This window comes from Ambystoma mexicanum, chromosome 3p (genome assembly GCF_040938575.1).
Source record: "Ambystoma mexicanum isolate Mex_15411 chromosome 3p, UKY_AmexF1_1, whole genome shotgun sequence".
Taxonomy (NCBI): Eukaryota; Metazoa; Chordata; class Amphibia; order Caudata; family Ambystomatidae; genus Ambystoma; species Ambystoma mexicanum.
Genome location: NC_090925.1, coordinates 30145223 through 30172916, shown reverse-complemented (window position 1 = coordinate 30172916; position 27694 = coordinate 30145223).

The window sequence follows — 27694 nt, the reverse complement described above, 5'->3', positions numbered from 1 at the left end:
CAAACCAGACAGTAGCCGCATAACACCTGCGAAGGTTATGGTAGAAAAGGGAGGGTTGGTCTAGCCACAAGGAGAATGGAAGATAGTAATTCCAGAGCGCAAGGTACATTCTGCTCAGATTAAGTGAAGAAACAAGCAGTCCTTGAAGACCACCAGGTGCTCATTAATTAAGGCTTAATATAGAAAGGAAAAGAGCTTGAATAAGTCTGTAGCAGACAAGAAGAGTAGAGACACGTGCATTAAATAGGCTAAAAATCATAGTAAAAGGCAAGCAGAATAACTCAAAATATGGTATCCTTACACGTGACTCATAGTTCGAGAAGTGGGGCTATTCATTAACTCTAGACACAGGCAGACTGAGGCCTTCACTCCCCTCAAGTTCTCAGATCTGAGACAAAGCCAAGTTCGAGGCTAAGGTTCTGGCTCATGGCCTAGGAAATCAGGGGTGGTGTGTTATAAGTGGGAGAAGCAGCACCTTGATGTCGCTCACCTACCAATATTGTAGCTCATGTGCTGATGAACTGCTATGTAGTCAAGGTTGGCAAAACCAATACCAACCAATCCCCGTCCTCCAATAACGCTATTCTAGAATTGTTGCACCAGCCAATCCAGTAGTGTAGAGATGACATGTGCTCACGGATATCAATTTAGAGGTGGTCACAGGTGGGGCAATCAGATTGAGTGTAACCAAAGAAAAGACTCACCTGTATGGAAAATAAACATAGATGATTTCCTCTAACCCAATCCCACCTTCCCGTAGGTTTTTGTAACAAATTGTGTAATATGACATTGTTTATCATACGTTTTGTACGTTTAAGTCGCTGTTAAGCTAAATGAAATGATGAGAGCGCTGAGACGAATCGTTTTTCTTGCTGTCCATGTTTTATACTGATTGTCAATATAACAGGCCTTTGTCATTTACCTTCACTATTCCGTTTTTGGGCGCAGGACTTCCCAGCCTATATGGTCTGCTTAGGGCTGGGACTTCCCACCATAACAGCTGCATCTCTCGCTCTCTCTGGTTTCCCTCCAGATCTCTCTCCAGGTTTCCCTCCAGGCCTGTCTCTGCACCTCAGCCAGCTCTGCTGTGCAGCGCGGCTCCGCCCCTCAATGACATCAGTACATCGGAGGCTCCCCTCTGCGTATCGCTTCTCCTCCTCCATTCAAGGGGGGTAGGTCTTTTATTCTTATTGCAAGACATAAAAGGGGCATGTTGTTGATGTTTATCTGTCAAACCCCCTGAGGGTCCAGCATTGCTTTAAGCCTAACGTCTAGAGACCCTTAACATTAGTTTGATCCGTTCCTTGCATTCCCGTCTATGCAGACAATGTCTCAGCCGTAGGGAATTCCTCATGGGAATAGGAGTCCTTGTCCTCTGTTGGGGCAGGGAGTCACTCCCAGTGAGGTCCCACTTTCCCAAACCCCTAGTGAGGGTTTTGCTTAGCGGGCTCCCCTCCCTAGCCTCAAAGGTGGTTTCTCCACCAAGGAAGAAGGGACAAAACCTCCCGATCAGTCACAGTCATGTTATGGTATTGATCTCCCGTAGCATAGCTGCTATTATCAGGGATTGTGCATGTTTTTTTTTTTTTTTAACACACGGCTTTTAATATTTTAATGAAGGTAGAGAGACTAACCATGAGGCCAGTGATATTTATTTCTTTATATTTTTGAGACAGGAGTTCAAACTCAATCCAGTCCAATGAGGATTCTGCCAAAAATGCAAACTTTGAAGATTGCAAGCCAATCATGGCGGTATTTTTCATCTCAATAATTGTATTTTTCATCTTTTTGGGAGGACAGCAGTAACTGCTTTATCACACGCCAGTCAAGCGCTCCCTCGCTCCTTATCTCCCTCTATGCCCTGTCTTTGTGTTTATCTGCCTCTTTCTAGGACTCTCTCTGTTACACTCTAAATATCTGCCTCTTTCTAGGACTCTCTCTGTTACACTCTAAATCACTGCCTCTTTCTAGGACTCTCTCTGTTACACTCTAAATATCTGCCTCTTTCTAGGACTCTCTCTGTTACACTCTAAATATCTGCCTCTTTCTAGGACTCTCTTTGTTACACTCAAATCTCTGCCTCTTTCTAGGACTCTCTCCGTTACACTCTAAATCACTGCCTCTTTCTAAAACTCTCTCTATCACACTCTAAATCACAGCCTCTTTCTAGGACTCTCTCTCTGTTACACTCCAAATCTCTGACTCTTTCTATGACTCTCTCTGCTACACTCTAAATCTCTGCCTCTTTCTAGGACTCTCTCCGTTACACTCTAAACCCCTGCTTCTTTTATTGTGGATGAGAGTTGTGTTGTTGTCAGGTGTGCAACTGCTAGAGCCACTCTAGCGGTTGCAGACAGCTGGAAGAGCAGAGTGGAAAAATATATCTTGACGGGTGAGGCTGTACTTATATTCCAAAATCTATAAAAATAAAATAAAAAAGGAAACACATAAATTGTACCAACATGTGGTATGTTAAGTTATGTTCATTAAATGTATACAGCGCACAACCACCCAGGGGCATCTTAGCGCTAAACGAGCGGAGGGACAGCGACAGAGCCAGAGGACTTAAAATAACTGTTTTTTCAGCAAGCGATGGAAAGAGAGATGGTCAGTAGTAGCTAGAAGCGGGAGCAATAGTGTGTTCCAGGATCTCGCAGATGTTACAGAGGAAGCACATCCTAAGTATTCCTATCCGGGACATTCTGACCTGCGGGACTATATAGCAAGAGGGCAGTCTGGGATCAGAGGGAGCGAGTGGGGACATACTGGTGATATTCTGCTACCTCCATGTAGAAGGCACAGTGCACGATGCACATCGATTTGAACAATATCCTCTTCTCCACCGGAAGCCAGTGGAGCTGTCTATGCACAGAGGACATGTGAGACTGTCGGGGAGGATGTAAGATTGCTCTCGCGGCAGCATTCTGCAGCAATGGGAGTGTTTTTATCAAATGCATGGGTTGGCCGAGATAAAGTGAGTTGCAGTAATATGCCGTACTAAGAACCAGTGCAACAACTACTGGAGCATGAAATTGATCAGGAATGAAGGGAAGAACCTTCCTCAAGATACCGAGTTTATAGTGGCCAGATATGCTGACTGCCGCAACCTGTTCAGGCATCGATAGAGGGGATGCTAGCTTAACCCCCAAATGTTTTACTGTGGCGGATGGAAGAGGAAACAGGCCAAGAGAAGTGGGCCAATAATCAGGTGTCCAAAAGGAGAGAGGACAAGTGCTACCCACTTCTAAGACCTCAGTCCTGTATCCATTCAGTTTAAGAGAGTTCAGTTCCATCCATGCACTTAAGCCCTCCAGACATCCCCTAAACCGAGACGTAGTGTCTGCTCGAATGAGGTCCAAACAGACCAGCAACTTCATATCACCGGCATAGGAATAGAATCTGAATTCATGAGAACAGATCAGGAGGAGGAGGCATCTGATATAAATATTGAATAAAATGGGCAAAAGAGCTGATCCCTGAGGGACCCCACAAGTAAGCAATACTGGTCCAGAGCAAAAAGGGGAAGAGAGACCGATAGGGAGCAGTCAGCCAAGAAAGCTGAGAACCAACTCAGGACTTGGCTGGATATCCCAGCATCCAACAAGTGGGAGATCAACATGGTGTGATCAACCGTGTCGAATGCTGTGTATAAATCCAATAGACGTATCGCATCTACTCCACCCTGGTCGGCCAGGCGGGCCAGATCGTCTAATATGGAATTCAGGACCGACTCAGTGCCCCTCGCAAGCCGAAATCCAGATTGAAAAGCGTCAAAACACACAGATGATTCCAAGTAAGACGAGAGCAGTGGAGAAACAAGGGCCTCCATGACTTTCATCAAAAAAGGGAGAAGGGAAATAGGGAGAAAGTTTTCAAGCAGCTCGGGTCCAGCAAAGGTTTTTTTTACAGTGGTAACACCAGAGCATGTTTCAACAGAATGGGGATAAATCCATCTAGAAATGAAGCATTATTAGCCGCAGTGATGTGAGAAATAACTTCTTGCGAACACTGGCGTATCAGGGCCCCCGCAGCCCCTGCGGTGTGGGTTGCCCCGCTAGTACATGTCATGGGAGGGGGCCCCACATCTGTCCATGAAGCCTCAAAGGTAAGCTCTGGGACAAGGAAGAGGGACATGAAGGCCATTCTGGGCCAATGAGCTGATTTTGGAGGTCGGGGTAGGGCATGGGAGGGAGAGGGGATGTGTGGGCGGTGGGATTGTGCGATAAATCATAATGGTAGTCCATGTCCAGGCTAAGCAGGCATGATATGTGGTATTAGTGGCTAGAGAGACATTGGTGCAGGCAGTCTAGTTATTCCTCAGTTTGGTATGGCTTTTTTATTTAACTGCGCATTTCTGGAAAGCAGTCCTGCTAAGTGTAACTACCTGGCTAGATTGGCATTTGGGTGCTGCCAGTCTAGCTATTTCTTACTGCAGCATTGAATATTTCTTTGAGCATCTGTGATAAAATTATAAGATATAAGTCTACTATAACACGCCTGTACACAAGTGTTTCTTGGCGGAACAAGCAATGGAGTGAAGCTAGAGGGTGGACAAGACAAATGATCTTACTAGGCCTTGTGTTATTCAAATCGTGCAAGTGCGAGAATGTGAAATGCAAGGGGAAAGGGAGGGGGGAAGTGCAAGGAAGAAGGGAGGGGAAAACAGGGCTGTAATGCTTTGAGTAAGTGCAGCCAGGACAGTGCAGCTCTCGGTAGTGCAAGGAGAACTAGGGACTGTAGGGTTACAGTTACAGTCCCTAAGTGCATGGTAGGCCAGAGACAGTGCAAGGGTGACTGATCAAGAAGGAGCCTGGGCTCAGTGAGACTCTGAGGGTAGCCAAGCAACCAGTCGGTACAGCTGACAGGTAGGTCAGGTAGGTCATCAGGGGAGGGAGAGAGTGTTACGCTCACCTGGCTCCCACAGAGGCTTCGATCTGAACTGGACAGCTGCGGTCTCCACCATTGTGACGCGTAGGGCCGAGATGACAGACTGGACTGGCCCACCTAGCTTCGTTTGCTTGGCCTGTAGGAATATTCTTCTGATGGTTTGAAAAAATGAGCTCTCCACCCTGCATTGAGTGCAGGGGCGCGTTGATAACCAGTTGCTTCACTGGCTCGAAGGAATTGGTGAGTTCCAGAACAATATTGACTCCGAAAAGTATGTAGTTCGTAAGAGTTCAAATGCCTGACTTTCACTCTTGTCCGATTCCTTGCAGATTGCAGCTTGACCCTAGTGAAGAGTTCCTCGTGGCAACCAGTAATATTCTGGTAAGGATTTGTATCCAACACAGTTCGATAAATGATGTCAATATGTAACCTATTGCTTTCTCCCTTATTCAGGCACTGAGAGAAAGTATGAAGTCTCGGGGAATAATACCTCAGGCGGTAAAATCAGGTAAGTCTAATGTGGTGAGGAGGGTTCGCCTTCATAGTCCCTTTGTTTCACCTTGCTGTCCTTTTGTTTCCCCTTATGGGCTGGGGTTCGGCGAAGATGCAGTGGAAGCTGTGCCGACCCGTGAGGAAGAATAGTACCCCCGGTGGTAAAATCAGGTAAGGCTATGGGGGGGATTACTAATATTCCTCTGTGTATTCCCTTGGCTCACCTTGCTGTTCTTGTCTACTCCTTAGGTGCCGGAATGCGGCGGGAACATGCAGGAGGATGCGGTGGAATGTGAAGATGCTGCGAAGGCCGGTGAGTTCAGCGCGGCGCTGTAGCAGGCGAGGCGACGCGCATAAAATAACTTCTTTCTTCCAGCTCGAAGGCGCGATGGATCGGGAATTCTGGTAAGGATCAAAGGTATTGCTCTTGTTCTAACCTTTTCTCCTTCTTTCTCCCTTTTTCTAGGAGCTCCAAACTCGAGGCAGGCGTGGCAGAAGACTGGATGCAGACTTGCAGGCATGGTGAGCGTTAGGCTGCTGGATGCAGAATAACACAAAGCGTGTGCTGCTCTTCTGGTGTGGTTTAAATATCCTCCAAAGTAGTCCCAGGTAAGTATTCCTCCCCAGCCCTGCCCGAGTAAAAAAATAGTCCCTAGGTAAAATAGTCCCTTCCAAGCCTCATTTGGTTTGGAGCTCTTGCAGCATGTTCTGCATCAGGTAAGATTGCAGTATGGTCTGCATCAGGTAAGTTCTACTCCATGAGCCTGGCGGCGCCAGGTCTGACTCTCCATATGAGCCTGGCACTATAGGTCCCAGGACCGCCCCCAAACAGCCCCTAGCAGGGGTTTTTGGGCTTGCCCAAAATAACTTGATGCCTGCTTCCGGGGTTGCTGGACCTGGTCTGGGTCCCCGGAGGTAGGCATCATGACAGAGAGCGAAAGCAGAGGAGAAGAGAAAAGTTTTGAGCTGCTTCCGGAACATCAGGTGGTCCACTAAAGTTTGAGAGGGGCAGGAAGGCCATTCCAGAGGGAGGCATCAGCAGAGGAGAGAGATCTACCCCCCACTCCTCTGACTGAAGAAGTGTCTAGCCCTTAGAGAGTTGGAGGTAGCCAGGGGAAGAAAAAAGCTATTTTGGAAGAGAGTGTTGTATGTAGTGTGGGCCTGACCCCAGAAAGCCTTGTGGACAATGCAAAGGGTCTTGAACTTGATTCTTGCAACCACCGGGAGCCAGTGGAGAGATTTCAGGGCTGTAGAGATATGATCCCTGGGCTTGTGGATAAGTCTTGCTGTCCTGTTCTGGATTAGTTGCAGAGGGTGGCGAGTAGAGGAAGGCAGCTTGAGAAAGAGGCTGTTCCAGTAGTCCAGCCTAGAGAGAACCAGGGCTCTGGAGACAGTGAGCTTCTGGGGGAAAAGTGAGCAAAGAAAAAGTCCCTTTGAGGAGGAGCAGCTGGTAGGTAGTGGGACCTCTTGGCGATGTCCGAGATGCGAGGAGAGAAAGAGAGAGTAGAGTCGAAGATGACACAAAAGGTTTTTTGCCTCGCAGGAATGTGAAGGAAGAGGGCCCAAGGTGGGAGGCCTGAGTGAACGAGGGAAAGCAGGGGCAGGGGTCCCAATGAGAAGGATCTCCATGTTAATGGCACTCAGGTAGATATCGTTGGAAGGGCACCAATCCTGAATCACGGATAGACAGACGGGAATGAGCAAGAGATTAGAGGAGCCTGAAGGAGAGCTGAGTGTCATCCCCATAACACGGAAAGTTAGAGGAGAAGGTAGGGAACAGGTGGGCCAAAAGGGCCAAGTAGAGTTGGAAAAACCAGGGTGAGAGGATAGAGCCCTGGGGAATGCCACAGATAGAGAGAGAGAGAGAGTTGGCGGAGAGAAAGGGACCAGGATGGACCTGGGAGGGGCAGTAGCCACTCCAGGGCCTGATCCGTGATGCACAGGTTCTCACGTAGTCGATTGATCAGGATGGCATGGTTGACTGTGTCGAAAGTAAAGGAAAGATCAAGGAGGATTAGGGTAGAAGGAATGCTGGAATCAATGTTAGAGAGCAGATCTTCATGGGTGTTCAGGAGAGAAGTTTACGTGCCTCTGGCAGCTCTGAAGCCAGAGTGATGGTCATGGAGATAACCAACATATTCAATGTGGAGAGTAAGCTGGGAGATGGCCAGCTTTTTTCCAAGAGTTTGTCCAGGATGGTCCAGTAGTGAAAGAGTGATTACAGAAATCGGCAAAGGTGCAGCGAGGGTGTCAATATGGTCCTTGATGGTTCTGGAGGAGCAGGGGAGCACCTGTTTGGAGGACACTTTCATGGATCAGAATTGTCTAGAAACCTTGTCAGGTGTTGTCAGGGAGAAAGAGGAGAAAGGAGGAGGAGAGGTAGAGATGGCCAAAGGGGGGTCGAGAGAGGAAGAGGGAGAGGAAGAGGAGATAGTGGGCAGGATTTCCTGAGTGTTAGCGGAGAAGTGAGAGGCCAGAGCCATACAGACGGCCGGGGAGGGAACAGGAGAGGTGGAGACAGCTACAGGATTGACCAGTTCCGTGCAGATTGTAAAGAGTTTGGCCATGTTTTTAGAGTCAGCAGAGACCCGGGCTTCAATGTGTGCTCTCTTCTTGACGAGTGTTATTGCTTCGACTGGCATTTTTGTGAAACATGTCTAGGTATGTCTAAATGTGGCCTGGCATGCTTTACTCTAACGTCATAACACTGGTCTACATTGTGCAGCCAGTTGAGCATGTTTTCAATGTGGCATGGCATTTTTAATAGCAACACATTAATGGTCCTGTGCACTGTTGGTGGTGACTTGCATGTATTGGATTGGTGTTACCCTACAAAACAATTGCAAACACTCTGGCTTTTTGGCCAATTCTTCTCAGAAAGTGTGCTGTATATTAAATTAAAACACATTTATATCTTTCTCCTAGTACAGTGTGCGCCATACCCCTTCAGCAGCACGTGCATGCATATTGTGCAAGCGTGATAATCTAAGCCTACTCAGAGGGTAGAACGACCCGTGATTTGTTGCCGAGTTGGGGGCCCCCACATTTTGTGTTACGCCACTGCATGCGAGATGTCTTTGAGCAGGCTAAGTGGAATATCAACGGCCGGAGAGGCAGATTTAAGGTGCTGAATAGCCCCAAGTATATCAGAGTCACAAAACAAGGGAAAAGAGGACCAAGTGCAATTAGAAATGGCAATTTTGTGCACGGTCGGGGCAGATGATGAATGACGGCAGGTTTTACCTTGTGACTGAAAAAGGATTTTTCAGCATCGCTAATTGCTTTTTGGTAAGTGGACAGAGTGAGGCGGAACGCACATTTATCTGAACTCAGATAGCCCGCCCGTCACTTCCTCTCTGCCCGTCTGCAACATAGTTTGAGAGCTCTAAGTTTCTCAGAGAACCATTGCTCCGAAACATGGTTCCTTGTCTTGCAAAGCTTGAGCGGGGCCAACAAGTCGGCCGAGAAGGACTCTCCTAGAGAGCTTAGCGAGCATGGCCATTGTTGGGCCAGCTGAGATTGGAGGGAGGCCGCTAATTCCAAATTATCCACTTTACGCTAGTTGCGGTTAAGAATAGGTGGTTTAATCGGAGGAAACATAGTATCCCCCAGAGGGGTCGAGAAGGAAATCAAAAAGTGGTCAGACCAAACAAGGTGTCATGACCCACAGGACGCGCCCCTTTTGGTCTTCCTGGTCCTTATCGCAATGGGCCTTGCATTCGCTGACACTCCCTACATGGCCGTCCAGCGTGAAACGCCTTCCGCGGTCTATACGTTGGATGTAACGTATTCTACTAATAGACCGCATCCTTGCGGCTCCGCACGTCTCAATGCTATTGCCAAGTAGCGATCAGACGTGTGCTATGTAGTTCTCAGTATTGCTTTCCTGGTTCCTAGCTTTTCTATTTCCATTTGTTGCCCCTTTCCCTTTTCCTCTTGCTTCCTGGACTTGTGCGCCGTTAGCACTTCTTCTTCGTTTCCCGGATCCCCGGATTGCTGCATCCCGGAATCTTAAATGCACGCTGGAGTCGGAAGAGACTCATTCAGCCTTATTCAAGTCCAGGTCTGTCCGCAAGAAGACACCGCCCACAGAGTCCAGCAAGGATCGGTCTCAGGTGAGAAGGGGGGGAACTCGTGACAGTTTGAGACGCCTACCGACCGCACTCGAAGTCGACATGGAAGCGGCCGTCCAGGACCTGATGCGAGGTATGCAAGAATGAACCACCGAGGTGCAGAATTTAAAGGCGAAAAACACTGCTCTCAAGCAATTAGTTCTATCCCGTGATGCAGCCGCAAAAGAAAGTGTGTTACTGGGCAGCATTGTTGACAAATACGATGGGTCGGCAAAAACCCTTCGTGGATTCCTGGACTCATGTTTGGTTCACTTTACATTTAAGCACTATTATTTTCCACTCCCAGGGCTAAGGTGGGGTTCATAATCTCTCCCCTTTCCGGAAATACTTTAACCTGGGCTACACCCCTAGTTAACTCCGGCGACGCTCTCCTAGATGACTATGATGGTTTCATAGGGCCCTAACGACCATGTTTGATCGCCGTGAGCAGGTCTTTAGTGCCCAGGAACGCCTCTTAGACTTTCAGCAGGGATCCCAGGATGTGCTCACATGTGTAACCCGCTTCAACCAATTGGTCAAGGAAGCTGATTGGTCTCTGGAGGCAAGTTTTACCATTTTCAGGAGAGGACTAAATGAGGAGATTAAAGATGAGTTAGCCAGAGTGGCCCGACTAAACTCATTCCAGGCTCTTATGGACCTTGCCATGCAAATAGACTTTCGCATCTAGGAAAGAAAGGCAGAGAAGAAAAAATCTAGGGGAAACCCTCCGAAGGTGTCCTTTGAGAGTACCTCCAAATCTGACACAAACCCTGGATCAGTCACCGAACCGGAACCCATGCAGAGAGGAGCCTTCCGTGGACCCATATCCCCGCAAGAAAGGATGAGAAGGATTAATACGGGGTTGTGCATGTATTGTGCCTCAGACAAACACTTGGTTAGAGAATGCCCTCTGGACCCTCCTCGGCGTTCGGGAAACGCCACCTCCCGATCCTAGATGGAGCAGGGCTTCGGGAGAGAGATGTTTGCTCCACATCAATTCCATCCTTGAACTCTCCTGGACAAAACAATCTAGTGATACTACAGGCCTTCCTATCAACCTCCGGGAATGAGACCTATCCTGTTTTGGCCTTGGTGGACTGCGGGGCTATGGGAATATTCATTGATCAAGATTGGGTTTTTAGTCACCACATCCCATACGAAACACGAAGCATCATGTAGCCGGTGGAAGCGATCAATGAAAGACCCCTCACTTCGGGGCCCATAAGCCTGCAGACCAAAGAGATCCAGCTTTCAATGAACCACCACCAAGAGTGGATTCGATTCGACATTATTAAGTCAGCTCATTACCCCATGGTACTGGGCATGCCCTTGTTACAGAAACGCGATCCGTATATCAATTGGACAGCAGGATCACTATTCCTCGGCTCAGAGTTTTGTATGTCTCACTGTCTAATCCTGGATCCCTCCTTGACCCCCTCCAAAGAACCACCAATAGACCATCAAGCACCTCTCATGGTTTCCAATATCGTGCAGGTTCCTAAGGCCTATCAGGGATTTGTTGATGTGTTCTCAACTGCCATTGTCTAGGCCTTACCCCCTCATAGGCCTGAAGACTGCGCCATAGACACGGATCCCTCAGCAGTGATTCCTTTTGGCAGGATGTTCATCCTTTCGGAACCTGAGAAAAAGGCCCTCCGAGAATACTTGGATACCAACCTTGAGAATGGCACCATAAGACCTTCAAAATCTCCAGCCGGAGCTTCATTGTTCTTTGTTCCTAAGAAGGACACTAAGGAACTCAAATCCTGCCTCGACTATCGTGGATTAAATCAATGCACCCTCAAGGACCGGTACCCTTTACCCTTAATCTTGGATATCCTGGAAGCGGTCAGAGGCGCTGTGATTTTCACGAAACTGAACCTCCGGGGTGCCTATCATTTGATTCGTATCGGGGAAGGAGACGAATGGAAAACAGCATTCAGAACACCCTTTGGTCACTTCGAATATCTGGTCATGCCCTTTGGATTAGCTAATGCCCCAGCAGTCTTTTAACATTTTATGGACAGGGTGTTCTCAGACATGCTGTTCCTCTTCGCCATCGTCTACCTGGACGACATTTTGATCTACTCCAAGGACCTTGTAAAGCATGAAGAGCACGTAAGGGCAGTACTACAACGACTCCGTGAACATAAACTCTTGGCCAATCCCGAGAAATGTCTGTTTCACGTTGCTTCTGTTCATTACCTAGGATTTATCCTTACTCCAGAGGGAATTGGCATGGACCCTTCAAAGGTAAAGGCTATATTATCTTGGCCTGCTCCCACGTCCGTGAAACAAGTTCAATAATTCCTGGGGTTTGCCAATTTCTACCAGAAGTTTATACCCATCTTCTCTGAGATTGTTCAACTGATTGTTGCTCTCCTGAAGAAAGACACCCCCTTTGTCTGGTCTAGTCTGCAAGATAAGGCATTCCAACTCTTGAAGACAAGATTTACTCAAGCTCCCATTCTGGCCCAACCCAACATTGGTCGACAATTCCTTGTGGAAACGGATGCCTCTAACTATGCCATTGGAGCAGTGTTGAAGCAAGAATTTGAGAATAAACTAGAACACCCCATTGCTTACCTTTCACGAACCCTGACTCCGAGTGAGACACACTACTCCGTCCTGGAAAAATAACTTTTAGCCATTCGCCAAGCCTTCACTGAGTGGCGACATCTACTCCTGGGAGCAAGATATCCAGTCCAGGTCCGCACGGACCACCGAAATCTTCAAATTCTACATTCATTAGAGTGTCGGAACAGTCGTCAGGCTTGTTGGGCCTTCTTCTTTGCCCAGTACCAGTTCCACATCACTCATGTTCCTGGATCACAAAACTTGATTGCTGACGCCTTATCTCAACGGCTTGACCACGAAACTACCGAAGATAAGGCCTATCCTAAGATGTTTCCCCACACGATAATTTCCGATCGAGGACCTCAATACGTCTCACAATTCTGGAAACACCTCTGTCAAATATTAGGAACCCTCAAACCAACGGGGCCACAGAACCTGCTAACCAAACTCTGGAACAATATCTTCGATGTTTCGTTACTAAGGTTCAGGATGACTGGTCGCTCCTGATACCCGTGGATGAATTCGCCTATAACAATTCCGATCATTCAGCAGTTAAGACCAGTCCCTTTTATTGCAGCCAAGGATTCCATCCATCAGTTCTGCCCTCTGTTTTTCCACAACCCACACCGGTACCTACTGTCGACTCCTGGATTGAAACACTCATCAACATACATAAGGACCAAAGAGCACTTAGAGAAGGCCAGAACACAGACCAAGAGATATGCAGATTCCAAAAGAAGACCCGGGCCTTCTTATTCAGTTGGAGATCAAGTCTGGTTGTCCTCGAAATTACTACCCCGACATCTACGGCCAAACAAATTGGCCCCCCGTTATGGTCCGTTTTCCATCAAGGAAATTATAAACCCAGTCTCCTACCGGCTCAAGTTACCAGAATCCTAGAAAAAGATTCACCCAGTTTTTCACACCTCCTTATTAAAACCTTACATTCAATCCTCCCGGAAATCCTGCAGACCCGCTCCTGTGGTGGTGGACAATCAACTGGAATATGAAGTGTCCCGGATATGCGACTCCAGGTATAAACGGGGTCAGCTTCAATATCTGGTTGAATGGTAAGGATGTCCCCCCAGTGAAAGAACTTGGGAATCACTTTCTAATCTGAATACCCCTCGACTGCTCAGAAGATACCACCTCATACACCCAGGCAAACCTGGAGGAACAGGTTTTCGGAGGAGGCATGCTGTCATGACCCACAGAATGCGCCCCTTTTGGTCTTCCTGGTCCTTATCACAACGGGCCTTGCATTCCCTGACACTCCCAACATGGCCGTCCAGCGTGACACGCCTTCCGCGGTCTATACATTGGACGTAACGTATTCTACAAGTAGCGATCAGACATGTGCTCCGTAGTATGCAGTATTGCTTTCCTGGTTCTTAGTTTTTCTACTTCCATTCCTTGCCCCTTTCCCTTTTCCTCTTGCTTCCTGGACTCGTGCGCCATTAGCACTTCTTCTTCGAGTCCAGCAAGGATCGGTCTCAGGTGAGAAGGAGGGATCTCCGTGACACAAGGGGGCAGAGAGAGGATATAGAAATGGCAGAGCTGGGGGCAAAGATAAAATCCTAGATATTGCCCATTTGATGGGTAGGTTCCAAAATCAACTGAGGTGGACCAAGATCAAGGAGAGAAAATGTTCAACAATGTCAAATGTAAGGAGGGTTTTGATAAGCCAGAGGGCCATCTGGTCTGTTCAGGAGCAACTGACAGCAGAGAGCTGCAGTCCCAAGGTACTGCTGACGGAGAAGTATCCCTCCCAGACTGTCCGGCCTGCCCGGCCCAAGCACGGATGAACACAGACGAGCATGCCCTAAGCGCGCCAAATATCGTGGTGAGAAACCCATGAAAGGAGAGGAGCCACCGATTAATGAGCAGAGAAAGAAGACTGGATGCAAATGCGGCATCCCAGTTCTCCTTCACTCTCAAAGTGAGTCACGTACGAAGTTAAAATCAGTAAAACCTAATAAAAGCGCCAAGTTAAAATCCAGGCAGTGTAATATAAGCAACACTAGGGTTTCAACCAATAAAACATAGCAGCAGCCACGAGCTGTACGAGGCAGGCAATGAATGTATTTCAGGCAAAAGCTCTGCCGCCGAGTTGCTTTATAATGAGAGTCCACAGGGACAACCTCACCTCTCTCAAACATAGTATACTAGAACCTTTTAAAACGTTAGTGTTCAGTTTTGATGATCGCGTCCAGTGTATATTTTAGGCACAATAAAAAAGTTAAACTTGCTTTAATGATCAATGCAAATTACCAAAGCCTACAACACACCCATGTGAATTATTTTCTTATAGAAGGTTAGTGTTCCAAGGTGGACAGGCTGGTACAGTTATTCTCTTTTGAAATGCCCCAATGAGAAAGGAGTCTCGAACAAATGGCACCAGTGAGGGTTCCAGCCTTCTTTACATGAGTCATTACCATCTTTACACAGCAACGTCTTCTCATCACAGGACGTAGGATCATTACCATCTTTACAAAGCGCAGTCTTCTCATCACAGGACCTGGGATCATTACCATCTTTACACAGCGCGGTCTTCTCCTCACAGGACCTAGGATCATTACCATCTTTACACAACACAGTCTTCTCATGACAGGACCTAGGATCATTATCATCTTTACACAGCACGGTCTTCTCATCACAGGACATAGGATCATTACCATCTTTACACAGCGCAGTCTTCTCATCACAGGACCTAGGATCATTATCATCTTTACACAGCGCAGTCTTCTCATCACAGGACCTAGGATCATTACCATCTTTACACAACGCAGTCTTCTCATGACAGGACGTAGGATCATTACCATCTTTACACAACGCAGTCTTCTCATCACAGGACCTAGGATCATTATCATCTTTACACAGCGCAGTCTTCTCATCACTGGACCTAGGATCATTACCATCTTTACACAGCGCAGTCTTCTCATCACAGGACCTAGGATCATTACCATCTTTACACAACGAAGTCTTCTCATCACAGGATTTAGGATCATTACCACCTTTGCACAGCGCAGTCTTCTCATGACAGGACCTACGATCATTACCATCTTTACAGAGCAATGTCTTCTCATCACAGGATTTAGGATCATTACCACCTTTGCACAGCACAGTCTTCTCATGACAGGACCTACGATCATTACCATCTTTACAGAGCAATGTCTTCTCATCACAGGACCTAGGATCATTACCATCTTTACACAACGCAGTCTTCTCATCACAGGACCTGGGATCATTGCCATCTTTACACATCGCAGTCTTCTCATCACAGGACCTGGGATCATTGCCATCTTTACACATTGCGGTCTTCTCATCACAGGACCTAGGATCATTACCACCTTTACAGAGCGCAGTCTTCTCATCACAGGACCTAGGATCATTATCATCTTTACACAGTGCAGTCTTCTCATCACAGGACCTAGGATCATTACCATCTTTACACAACGCAGTCTTCTCATGACAGGACATAGGATCATTACCATCTTTACACAACGCAGTCTTCTCATGACAGGACCTGGATCATTACCATCTTTACACAGCGCAGTCTTCTCATCACAGGACCTAGGATCATTATCATCTTTACACAGCGCAGTCTTCTCATCACAGGACCTAGGATCATTATCATCTTTACACAGCACAGTCTTCTCATCACAGGATTTAGGATCATTACCACCTTTGCACAGCGCAGTCTTCTCATGACAGGACCTAGGATCATTACCATCTTTACAGAGCAACGTCTTCTCATGACAGGACCTAGGATCATTACCATCTTTACAAAGCGCAGTCTTCTCATCACAGGACCTGGGATCATTACCATCTTTACACAGCACAGTCTTCTCATCACAGGATTTAGGATCATTACCACCTTTGCACAGCGCAGTCTTCTCATGACAGGACCTAGGATCATTACCATCTTTACAGAGCAACGTCTTCTCATCACAGGATCTAGGATCATTACCATATTTACACAACGCAGTCTTCTCATCACAGGATTTAGGATCATTACCACCTTTGCACAGCGCAGTCTTCTCATGACAGGACCTGGATCATTACCATCTTTACACAGCGCAGTCTTCTCATCACAGGACCTAGGATCATTATCATCTTTACACAGCGCAGTCTTCTCATCACAGGATTTAGGATCATTACCACCTTTGCACAGCGCAGTCTTCTCATGACAGGACCTAGGATCATTACCATCTTTACAGAGCAACGTCTTCTCATCACAGGACCTAGGATCATTACCATCTTTACAAAGCGCAGTCTTCTCATCACAGGACCTGGGATCATTACCATCTTTACACAGCGTAGTCTTCTCATCACAGGACCTAGGATCATTACCATCTTTACACAACGCAGTCTTCTCATGACAGGACCTTGATCATTACCATCTTTACACAGTGCAGTCTTCTCATCACAGGACTTAGGATCATTACCATATTTACACAGCGTGGTCTTCTCATCACAGGACCTAGGATCATTACCATCTTTACACAGCGCGATCTTCTCATCACAGGAACTAGGATCATTACCATATTTACACAGTGCAGTGTTCTCATCACAGGACTTAGGATCATTACCATATTTACACAGCGCCGTCTTCTCATCACAGGACCTAGGATCATTACCATTGTTACATAGCACAGTCTTCTCATCACAGGACTTAGGATCATTACCATATTTACACAGCGCCGTCTTCTTATCACAGGACCTAGGATCATTACCATTGTTACATAGCACAGTCTTCTCATCACAGGACTTAGGATCATTACCATCTTTACAAAGCGCAGTCTTCTCATCACAGGACCTGGGATCATTACCATCTTTACACAGCGCAGTCTTCTCATCACAGGACCTAGGATCATTACCATCATTACACAACGCAGTCTTCTCATGACAGGACCTGGATCATTACCATCTTTACACAGTGCAGTCTTCTCATCACAGGACTTAGGATCATTACCATATTTACACAGCGTGGTCTTCTCATCACAGGACCTAGGATCATTACCATCTTTACACAGCGCGATCTTCTCATCACAGGAACTAGGATCATTACCATATTTACACAGTGCAGTCTTCTCATCACAGGACTTAGGATCATTACCATATTTACACATCGCCGTCTTCTCATCACAGGACCTAGGATCATTAGCATCTTTACACAGCGCCATCTTCTCATTATAGGATTTAGGATCATTACCATATTTACACAGTGCAGTCTTCTCATCACAGGACTTAGGATCATTACCATATTTACACAGCGCCGTCTTCTCATCACAGGACCTAGGATCATTACCATTGTTACATAGCACAGTCTTCTCATCACAGGACCTAGGACCATTACCATATTTACACAGCGCCGTCTTCTGATCACAGGACCTAGGATCATTACCATTGTTACATAGCACAGCCTTCTCATCACAGGACCTAGGATCATTACCATATTTACACAGCGCCGTCTTCTCATCACAAGACCTAGGATCATTAGCATCTTTACTCACCACTTTCTTTTCTTCACCTGAACTTGGATTATTGTTCCCACAAGGTTTTTTCCCCTTTTAGTTTTTTTCTTTGGGTCTGGCTTTTCTGGCGGTCAGTCCACACTGGTCCTAATTTGGGAGATCTGGTTACTAGAAAGGACAGGCAACCTCCACAACCCCAAGATTTGCAGACCACAGGTGAGAGATAAACCTGAAATCGTGTGACAGATTTGGCAGAAAATCTGCAGACCATTTTGCATGGCCGCACCCCTACACCCCCCTAGAATGGAAGGTTTGGGAAAGATTTGTTAAAAAATAAACAAGTTATTAAGAAAGCAATAAAACATACTTTTGGCCTACTCCCCATTCATTTTCCCATGCACAAAAAAGGTACATTTCCAGACGAGCGCACAGCAAAAAGTGCTGGATGGATTTGGACCAACTAGGGCACAAAGCGTTGACTTGTGATCCTTTTGTGCTTCGGAGTTATTCCATCCCGTAGTTTTTTAATTATTTAATGGAGAATGGGGGCCTCTTTCTCAAGAATAAATAGCTAGATCTACCTGGATACAGTGAGTATCAAGGTGTATACGGCTGTTTATGAATTAAACAACTGCCATCTTGTTTTTGTTCTCAGTGTGAGGGATAGCCGCAGCTGGAGTCTATGTAGACTGGACCTGGCCAAAAGCCATGACCATTGGTTTATTAGTGATTTATGGAAATACAGTGGGAACGTCCAGTGGCCAATGGCCATGGCTAGTGGTCTGATAGTGTTGCAAAATGTACTGTGGGCACAGTTCCTCTGTGCAGTCTCGCTTACTTGGAATACAGGATACACAGCCACTTTGGTGTTCTAAAAATATACACTGAAAATGGGGGGGGGGTGCTTGACATAAAGAAAGGGGTACCAGATAAGTGAATGGGGAGGTATGATTTTTTTTGTTTTGCTTTTTTCTCTGCTCGTTATTATATAGTGACAGTATTCACGGCTACATGGTACACAAACACGGTATACAAACAGAGCACGGCGTTGTGGCGGTGGGTATGGAATTTTACAATCTGTAATCATTAGTTTAGGGGTTGGAAAAGATACAATGACACCAGACTAGAGTTGGGGAGGGGGAAAAATACAGTACCTGAAATTGTAAAGTGTAAGATTCAGTAAGTAATATATTTAAAATGAGATGTAACGGGAACCACAGCTATACCCGCGTGTATACCCACGGCGACATTGACTGGGAAAAGACACATTGTAAGGGCATCATCGAACAAAATACAGTTCTTCGGCAGGGGGGTTGGTGTGGTTCATGGTGAAGAAGTAGTACTTTTTCGGTTTGGGGTTGGTAGGGGGGTCAAATAGCGTATTGAATATACGTGGAGAGAAAAAGGCCCCTCCCCTTTTATATTTTTGATTATACCCGCAGTGACACGGCAGGGTGCATAATATAACCATGACTTTAATAAAACATTACAAAGGGGCCTTTTTTTACACATACTGTATAAAATGGATCACATCAGGGTTATTGATTCATTTATCCAGTTTGTGTTCATCTCTTCTATTTTAATACCTCAAAGGTTGGCCCTAAAAAGGGGTGTTTTGGGGAGAGGGAAGGAGGAGGGTGGAACTTTGGAGGGAAGAACATTTGGGTTGACACATAACAAGTATAAAAAAGGGAACATTTACTTTCTTAATGTATGTATTATTTTATTTTTTCAAAAAGGGGGGTGATGTAATTGCCTTTTTCGAAAAAAAAAAGATGCCTAGTAGTGGCAGTTGAAAAATAGCCTGTGCCCAGTCATCTAGGGTGGCAATCTCCCACTGCGATCTACCCGCGGCATACGGTGCAGAGAATTCTACACTGGTTCAAACTGACTGCCGGTAAGATAGTAGCAGGTGGATTTGCAGTTGTAGTAGCAGTGGGTGCTGGAGGTGATTTGATAAGAGCAGCTGCCGATGTAGGAGATAAAACTGTAGAAGGGCAACGGCATACAGAGCGAGGTCCATGTGCCTTTACCTTGCAGTGGTCGTGGGCCTGACAATACTGGTCGTCCACCCCATTCCAATGGACATGGACCAGGTGCTGGATGAGAAATGACGGCATACAGGGCGAGGCCCATGTGCCTTCACCTTGCGGTGTTCGTGGGCCTGGCGATACTGGTCGTCCACCCCGCTCCAATGGACACGGACCAGGTGCTGGATGAGAACTGACGGCATACAGGGCGAGGCCCATGTGCCTTCACCTTGCGGTGTTCGTGGGCCTGACGATACTGGTCGTCCACCCCGTTCCAATGGACACGGACCGGTGTTGGATGAGAACCGACACATTAAGAGCGAGGCTCATGTGCCTTTACCTTGCGGTTTTCGTGGGCCTGATGATACTGGTCGTCCACCCCGTTCCAATGGACACGGACCAGGTGCTGGATGAGAACTGACGGCATACAGAGCGAGGCCCATGTGCCTTTACCTTGCGGTGTTCGTTGGCCTGACGATACTGGTCGTCCACCTTGTTCCAATGGACACGGACCGGTTGCTGGATGAGCACTGACGGCATACAGAGCGAGGCCCATGTGCCTTTACCTTGCAGTGTTCTTGGGCCTGGCAATACTGGTCGTCCACCTCGTTCCAATGGACACAGACCAGGTGCTGGATGAACACTGATGTTCCGCGACTCTGTGATGGAATATTTGATGGCCAATGTCAAAGCACCTTTTTTACAACAGGTGCTTTGTACTTCTTCATTGTCCTTCCATGAGTGATGCTCTTTTACTAGCAAATTTCTCCAACTATCCGCTATCTTCTTCATCCCCCATAACTTCTTGCAGGTGGGGGGTAGTGTACGATCCCAGACGTCATCATCTTCACTGCTACCAGCATGGCCAAATGAGGTAAAACATTTCTGACAAGGGAGTAAAATGTAAGAACAGTACAAGACAAAAAGGACAATGCCACTAAAATCAAAAATGTTTACAAAAAAAAAGTAAAGAAACTAAAATAAAGACTAGACAAACACAACAAATGACAGGACAAGGAAAAAAGGTGTATGAACGAAAGAGGGCAGAAAAGGATTGGGAACCAGAGGAATTTGCTTCTAAACGTGCTTGGAGTTTACAGACAAATGCTCACTCTCAAGAACAAAAACCAATTATACAAATGTATTTTATTTATTTTGTATTCATATAGCACACATCAGCCTGTGGGCATCACAGCGCTGTCACAGAGTAGGTCAGCCCCTTAGTTACAGTGATACATACAACACATATAAAAGATATGACATGTAACTTAGTCACAGTGGTATCGGACATGGTATATTAAGTGTACACTGTTCATTTGGTCACAGGAAACTTGAGTACACAAACATAAGGCAGGTAGCGGGTGTGCAGAGGTTAGTCAAACAGCCAGGTTTTGAGTGCTTTGTGGAATGCAGCGTGGAAGGGTTCGTTTCTAAGGGTAAGTGGCAGGGAATTCCAATCAATAGGAAGCTAGCCACACCTGCTTGGGCACGTTTGGCTTTGGGGATTGTGAGACGGTGGGCGTATGGTGTTCTGATGGGTCTAGAAGAGCCCGCTCTGACTACTTTCAAAGAAAGTTATGGGGGGGGCTGTGTGAGTGATAAACTTGTGAGTGATTGCGAGAGTCCTAAATAGGATGCGTTCTCTAACGGGGAGCCAGTGGGATTTGCGTCTGGCTGTCGAGATGTGTTCTCTTTTGGGAATGTTGAGGGCAGCTCGAAGTGCGTTGTTTTGGATTATTTGGAGTTTCAGTAGGTTTTTTGAGGAAGTGCCGGCAAAGAGGATGTTGCAGCAATCCAGTCTTGAGCCTATTATAGCTCTAGCGATGGAGAGTCAGTTCTTGGTGGATCGAAATGGTTTGGCTGCATTAATCAGAGTGATGTAGTAAGCCGGTGAGGAGGCGATGGCGCTGTCTTGGCGTGACATGGAGAGGGTGGCATCAAGGGAGACTCCTAAGGTTTTGAACTAGGGGGAGAAAGGGATCTGTATGTGGTCAATTGTGAAGGTGGTGCTTTGGCTAGGTTTTTTTTAGTGTTTCCTGGGAGCCTAATAGGAGGATTTCAGTCTTATCACCGTTGAGGTAAAGACCGTTGGCTGCCACCCAGTCCTGAAAAGTAAAGTAGGCTGTGTTGAGGGCCTTGGCATCAGTTTGGTAGTTACTGGAGAGTGGCAGGAGGACTTGGGTGTCATCAGCATAGTTGGTTTAAGCTGTGCCAATGGAGTCCAAGATGTCAAATAGAGGCTTAGTGAAAATGTTGCAAAGTGTGGGAGAGATGCAGGATCCTTGTGGGACTCCGCAGTGGATGGTGCTGGGGACTGCACAGGCCTGACTTGAGAACACTCTCATGGCTCTTCCTTCCAGGAATGAGGTGATCCATGCTGTGGCTTTGGGTGAGAAGTGACCTGAGGAAGTGAGGTGATGGCACAGAATGTTGTGGTCCACTTGGCTTGCCTGCATCCTTCATCCCATGGCGTTGGTTTTTTAGGTCAAGTAAAGCAGACTCTGTGCCGTGACCAGGGTGAAAGCCGTATTGACGTAGGCCCAGGATGTGGTGGATTTCAAAGAAATGTTGGACCTGAGTGCAGGCTGCTTTGCCAGGGATATTTAATAGGAAGGCGACTGTAGTTATGGTGGTGGGTGGGCCCACCTTGTTAGTAGTGGCGCTTGATTATGGTGATAACCATAGTGGGGATCATTTGTCAAAGAACGTTAGAACATCTTGTTTGTGGTTCACACTTTGATTGTTCATTTGTTGATTTTTGTAACCATTCTCCTAGCACATTTCATGCTAGGTGCATGTGTGAAAAGCCAACACGTGTTTCGACTGAACTCTTTGTCAAGGCACTCACAATGTGGGGGGGCCCTGCGCCCACATGTCCTAGTTGGGCCTCTCAGACTTAAGAAATAAATAGTTTATTTTTGAAGTCACTCATAAAGAAAGTATTTCTGTTATGTTTCTGTCCCATAGCAGAAACCGTTTCTTTATAAAGTCAGTAACTTCAAAACAAAACTATTTCTTTTTTAAATCGTAGGGCACCTCCCACCCCATGACATAGAAGCCTCCAGCTGCTCTGCGCATGATGGACACAAGTTTTCCTGCAGCAAGGAGCTGGGGCCACTTTCCTCAGCCCATCGTGGATAAAAAAAGTAGTATAAAGTATTTTTTGTACATTTGTGAGTGTACGTGTGTGTGTGTGTGTGTGTGTGTGTGTGTGTGTGTATATGTATATATATATGTATATATATATATATATATATATATATATATATATATATATATACTGTAATGTGTGTGCATGATCTATGGGTGGCTGCCTGGGTGTGCGTGTGTGAGTGTATGGTGAAATGGTGCACTTGTAAAGGTATTGGTGGCTAGGTATGCGTGTGAGTGAATGGTGTGTGAATGTGTGTGTGTGCTTGTGGTTAATGCCTGGATTACTTACTGGTAATTTTCATTACTCCTAGCCCTACTCTTCCTCATCCCAGTACTTGTATAGGAGGCATGCTGCCTCCTACACAAGTACTGGGACAGGGTAAAGGGATGCAGAGGTAATGCCTGTCTAAGGTAGCTATAATCTTCATTAATCCTAGCACCACTGTTTCTCATACAAGTACTTACTATGAGGCAAGGTGCCTCATATGTAAACACTTGGACGAGGAAGAGGGACGTGGAGATAATTATGGCCAAGGAGCTGATTTTGGGGGTTGGGGTGGGAGGAAGAGGAGACGTGTGGGGATTTGAGGTGGGGTGGGGGTTTTGCGCTAAATTGTAATGGTCATCCATGTCAGACATTGTAGCCATCATATATGTTATCAGTGGCTAGACTGGCATTCTGGTGCAGCCATTCCAGTAATTTCTTACTGTGGCTTGACTTTTTTTTACTGGGAAGCTCTGATGAAGCAGTCCATTTAAGTGGAATTACTTGGCTATATATTACTTACTGTGGCATTGTATATTCTTCGGGGCATCTGTGATAAAATAATCATGATAAGTGTTATTGCTTCAACTGACATTTTGGTGCAACCAGTCTAGGCATGTCTAAATGTGGCATGGCATGTTTTACTGTAATGTGTTTATTATTGCACAGCCAGTTGGATATGTTTTCATTAAAGCATTAATGTTCCTGTGCACTGCTGGCGACTTGCATGTATTGGATTTTTGGATTGGTGTTACCCTACAAAACAATTGCAAATGCTATGGCTTTTTAGCAAATTGTTCCCAGAAAGTGTGATGTATATTGCATTAAAACACATATGTATATATTTCTCCTAGTGCAGTGTGCAACGAGTCCCTGCAGCAGCATGATCACTGTGTGTATTGCGCAAGCGTGATATGATAGGATATTTTATTTATATCGCGCTCATACACAGGTGTTTCAGAGTGTGACAAGGCAAGGCAAGGGAGGGGAAGAGGGGAGAACGAAAGAACGATCTTACTAGGCCCAGTGACATTGAGAATGTGCAAGTGCATGGGAGAGGGGGAGGGGAAAAGTGCATGGAGGGGAGGGAGAAGGTGGAAAGTGCAGTGCAAAGGAGAAACAGGGTTAAATAATAATAAAAATACATAAATAATAAAATCAGCACAGAGTGGTAGTGCAGCCAAGTGGCAAGTGCTAGGTTTGAGGCAGAAGATCAGGTGGGTCTGATAAGTGCAGGAGGGAAAAAAAGGGGGGGTGGGCTGTATGCGTACAGATACAAACCCAGTGCAAAGGGTGGCCCGGAGGCAGTGCGGTAGGGTGGCAGGGTGAGCAGGAACCTGGGACCAGAGTCAGAGGGTGTCCCGATGCAAGGTGCCAAGGGGGAAGATCAGCACGGGAAAGGAGGGGCAAGGCAGAAGCAAAGAGGAATGTCTTGAGGTGCTTCCGCAACCGGAGATGGTTCTCCTCAAGTTTTAGAGTGGCAGGGAGGCTGTTCCAGAGGGAGGCCCCAGCTGAAGACAGAGATCTACCCCCAGCTCGTTCCTTTGAAAAACCACTGACCCTGAGGAAGTTGGAGGTAGAGGAGCGAAGAGCTCGAGAGGGGAGGTATTTACGGAGTGGTAGCTGAAGATATTTTGAACCCAGGCCCCAGAAAGCCTTGTGGACAATACAGAGGGTTTTAAATTTAATCCTTGCATCCATCCTCTCCTTCTCTCCTCACATCTCTGACGTCTCTAAGAAGTCACACTACCAGCTACACCTCCTCAGAGGTATTGTTCCTTTTCTCTCCTTCCCCCAGAAGCTCACTGTCTCCAGAGCTCTGGTTCTCCCTAGGCTGGACTACTGTAACAACCTCTATCTAAATCTTCCTGCCTCTACTCTCCGCCCTCTGCAACTCATCCAGAACAGGACTGCGAGACTTGTCCTTGGCCTCAAGCCCAGGGACCGTATCTCTCCAGGACTGAAATCACTAAACTGGCTCTCTGTGGCTGCAAGGAGTAAGTTCAAAACCCTCTGCATTGTCCATAAGGCCTTCTGGGGCCTTGAGCCAAAATACCTGCAACTCCCTCTTCCTAAATATCTTCCTTCTCGAGCCCTTCGCTCATCCACCTCCAACTACCTCAGGGTCAGCCGCTTCTCCAAGCAACGAGCTGGGGGTAGATCTCTCGCCGCAGCAGGGGCCTCCCTCTGGAACAGCCTCCCTGCCTCCCTGAAACTTGAGGAGATCCACCTCCGGTTCCGGAAGCACCTCCGCTTTCTCTCCCTCTCTCCCGTTAAAATCAGTGAACCTGCACTGAATCTGCAACTGGGCCACTCACTGATCTCATGTCCTGGCTCAGCCACTCTTCCCTGCACTGCCTACCTGCACTACGGGACTGTCTCTGTATCCTACAGCCCCTTCTCCCGGGACTTACCTTTGCACTTGCCACCAGCTGGCCCTATTATTTATCTCGTATTCTATTAACCATGTACCGCACTTTCCCTGCACTTGCCACCAGCTGGCCCTATTATTTATCTTGTATTCTACTAATCATGTACTGCACTTCCCCTCTTCCCTTCCCCTGCACTTTTCCCAGTCCCCTCTACCCTTGCACTTGCGCAATCTGAATGACACCTGGCCTAGTAGGATCGTTGTCTGTCTCCCTTTGCCCCCCCAGCCTCGTCGCGCCTTGAAACCCTTGTGTATAGGCGCGTTACAAATGCCATATCATATCACTGGGAGCCAATGGAGAGCTTTCAGAGCTGGAGAGATACAATCCCAGGGCTTAAGGCCAAGGACAAGTCTTGCAGTCCTGTTCTGGATTAGTGGCAGAGAGTGGAGGCAGGTAGATTTAGAAAGAGGCTGTTACAATAGACCAAGCTAGAGAGAACCAGACCTTGGGATACCATGAGCTTCTGGGGGAAGGAGAGGAAAGGCAGAGTACATCTGAGGAGGTGCAGTAGGAAGTTTGACTTTTTAGAGATCTCAGAGATGTGGGCAGAGAAGGAAAGTGTGGAGTCAAAGATGACCCAGAGGTTCTTACCCTCCCAGGTGGGAGTAGGAGGAGGGCCAAGGGAGGCCGGCCAGAGAGTGAGGGGAAAGGATGGAGGAGGTGTCCCGTGGTAGTCTAGGCCAGCCCAGAGTGTGGCACAAGCCGTGATTTGTTGCTGAGTTTGAGGGGGGAGAGCACCCTCAGTTTGGCTCGCAGGAGGGACCCCAAATTGTGTGCTATGCCATTGCTATTAACTATAAATAGCGTTCTATATTAGACACAAGGAAAATAGCTTAAAAAACATGTGCCTTTTTTACAGTGACTTTACTTATTTACACTGCCTTTTAGAGACAGAAGGGGATTATCCAAAGTACTGCAGGGGCAAATACTGGCCAGGTGGAGGTACTCAGAGCAATTGTGGCCAGGATGAACTTAAGGGGCATACTGTAGATGTGAGTGTAGCTCTAATGGAGTTTCTTTCAGCAGTGAGTCTTTGTCTCTCTCTCTCTCTTTCGCTCTTTCTCTTTCTATTGTCATCGATTGATCAGGTTGACCATTGATGGAAATGTGTGTCAGACTAATCACAGATGTGCGTTTTCCTAAACAAAAACAAGCATTTAACAATACACGTGTTTTAAAAGGTCTTTTCTTAAGAACATTGTGGGCCATGACTAGGGCAGAAATAAACAGAGAAAGCATGCAGCGTGACAATGACAAATGAATTGTCTCAAGGCCAATAGCAGGTCCTATCATAAGATAGTGAGGGAGTGGAAAGTAGTGCAGAGTGACTTGAAGAAGCTAATATTCGAGAGTTCAGGGTGAGGGTCGGGTGAGATCTACAGCATTTCTAATGGCCGTCCATCCATAATAAAGCAAATATGATGTGTTATTTTTGGTGCAGCCGGTTTGGACAGGCTTTCTTATTGTGGCATGGCATTTGTAATGTCAAAGCCAACAGGAATATGTCGTTATGTGGAGGATACTGTATGGTTTGTATAGTATCATTACTGGGCTTGTGTGCAAAGCGGACATCGGCATGTTCCTATATGGGAATACTGGCCTACATTGGTGCAGTCATTATGGGCAGGAAGAGGTTCCTATGACTCTATATGACTTAGCTTAAGGGACGAAACATGCTGGGTATGAGTGTATGTGACCGGTGCGTTCAGAAAGCTTGTATGTGTGTGAAAGGGTAATTGGCTAATGAGGCACGTGCAATGTAAGAGCAAACAGTGGCAAAATGCGCACATCTGACAAATAAGTACATTAGATGAGGGAAGGCATCATTTTTTCCATAAAAAACTGATAATGAAGCACAGCTCCTGAATGCTATCATTCTGGATTTGAAATGCTGTATAATAATCCTTTATAATTTCTCAATAAAGACAAATAGATATATTCGTTCAAATAAAACCACCTGCTGGAGTTGTTCCTAGGGGGGTTTCGGGTTTTTGAATGTCTGGCCACAGCCATCTGCCCGTGTTTTGATACTGGCATATATTGTGGGCAAAGGCATCAGGAAAGTGCGTTGGTGAAATGCTCCCGGCATTCTTAGCGAGTTGCATCTATTGGATGTTTGATTGGAGTTACCCTACGAACCCAACTGCAAGCTGTGGCTTTTGCCCCACTTATTCACAGTCAGGGCACTATTTTAACCCCTTAGTTCTTCTCAAGGGTGGGAGGGGGATAGGTTGGTTGGTTTGGGCTCCCTTGCTACGCTCCGTCACTC